The sequence below is a fragment of the Sinocyclocheilus anshuiensis genome, unplaced genomic scaffold (assembly GCF_001515605.1).
Source record: "Sinocyclocheilus anshuiensis isolate Anshui unplaced genomic scaffold, SAMN03320099.WGS_v1.1 scaffold535, whole genome shotgun sequence".
NCBI lineage: Eukaryota > Metazoa > Chordata > Actinopteri > Cypriniformes > Cyprinidae > Sinocyclocheilus > Sinocyclocheilus anshuiensis.
Window position 1 is genome coordinate 568,715 of NW_015551063.1, and position 2,046 is coordinate 570,760.

General features: G+C 36.8%; 1 protein-coding gene across 2 annotated transcripts in view; it reads right to left on the bottom strand.

The window, feature by feature from the left end:
• LOC107661998 (elongation factor 1-gamma-like) overlaps window positions 1–2,046 on the bottom strand; it is a 24,035-nt gene that overhangs the window by 11,619 nt on the left and 10,370 nt on the right. The gene's annotated exons all lie outside the window — the stretch shown is intronic.

Consider the following 2,046-nt stretch of genomic DNA (forward strand, 5'->3'; position numbering starts at 1 on the left):
TTTTTTCATCACTAATTGATGGATGTCTAAAATATAAAAATAAGGAGAAGGCTAAAACAGGCCCGAGGCCCTGCCCGCGTCTGAACTATGATGTAAAAATTGTCCCGAAGCCCAGCCCAAGGGGCGTAAAAAAGTCGAGGCCCATCGGGCCCGGGCTGAAATGCAGGGCTCTAGCTCTGATCTAGCACACAGAAAACGATTTGACTGAAAATTTATCAGAAGAGATGAAAGAAAGATAGTGGTCATCGGCGCAATTCGGAAAAAGAGGCGGCTTTTCTGCATTATGTATGGATTTTTTTCTTCTTTCTTTTTTTTTTACTCTTTGTACAGCAGTTATTGTTCATTCCAAATAAATTTTTAAATGTAGAATATATTACATAAATACATGAAATGTAGAACATATAAAAAAGTGCTCGTGGCTCGTCTGCCAGTGGGTGCCCCCCACGCATAAAAGTGAAACTCCGCCTATGTGCTGTTACTCCTTTCGAGCCGAAGTTCACACAATTGAGTGTTATTTATGGGGAGTAGAATTATTTATTTATTTCAATGAATGTAATCGATTAGATAGATATAATATTTAGGCTATAATATTACAAATCAGGTTGGTTTGTATTGCTGACGTAATATGTAAATGATATGCGTGCGGACCGCGACACTTGCACTTGGACCATAGTGCGGCCCGGTGGAAAAAAAGGTTGAGAACCACTGTGCTAGATGATGGCACCCTGCAGACTAGGGCTGCACGATTTGGAGAAAAAGATCTAATTGCGATTTTTCTGATCAAAACTGCGATTTGCGATTTAAAATGCGATTTATTACTATTTCATAAAAGAGCTACAGGTTTGTTGTGGTGGTTTTAACAGCACCAAAGAAATACCAAGTATTATCACAAACTATGCTACTGCTTATTTAAAACCTCTTAAACACTGTGGCCATTTTTTTTTATAAAGTTGTCATGATGTAAACATCTGTCATGACAAATTAAGAAAATAACTACAGTATCTTAATTAAAGTTAAATTAACAAATATAAAATATTAAACTTTTAAGAACCCAAACACACTGTAAACAATTCTAAATCAGTAAAACACTGACCATAACCTACATTACGGTTGAAACAATGCCAGCAAAAGTTTTTGCCATTTAACCCTCTGGGGTTTGAGGGTGTTTTGGGGCCCTGGAGAAGTTTTGGCATGCCATGACATTTGTTTTTTTTCAGTATCTTAAAAAAATGTTAATGGCTAAAGTCTGATAACACTGTATTCAGCACAAACTGGGCTACAATCATTTGTGAGCAGCATGAAAGTACATGTTTGTGTTTTTGAGAAAACAATGTTTATGCATGGTTACTGAAAAACTAATTTTTTTAAGTCACTAAAATAAGGCCATACAACACATACAGAACGTTTGTTCATAAGACTTTTGAGAATGTGGTAGACTAGAGTTTTTGCTACAAAATGTGAAAATTATCCTGTTCACTTATTTACAGAAAACAATATATTGATTTAACATTTGTAAAACATGTTTTGTGATAGAATGCCCTTATGCGAGGGAGTGACAATGGCCATGAATATTTAGTGATTCACACCTGAGAGATGGTGTTAACACTCACACTACTTTTATATCTTGTGGTTTTATATGTTAAAACATTAAACAAACATCCTGGCGTTGTGAGACATTTAGACAATGAAATATCACATATTTCAAAATGTTTCACTTGATTTCAAACATGTAGTCAGGAATTAGAAAAGTCTAACTAGTAAAATGTGTACAAATTATGTCACAATAACAACAGATGCAAGTAATCTTAGGCTACTCATCAGAGTGATATTCTCCACAGGATCTAGCTGCGCGACGCATTGTGTTGTGAGGTAAATTCTGGGTTATTTCTCTCAGCGCGTCTTCTTCCAGAAACAAAAAGTAGCCGGGATGAACTCTTCACGTTTGTTTACGTGGAGGCTATGTGGGCGTTTACATGCGCGCGCGTCTCACGTGAATGTTTAGAATCTGAAAAGCGCGATCGGCTCGTGGGCGTGACCGCATTAGAT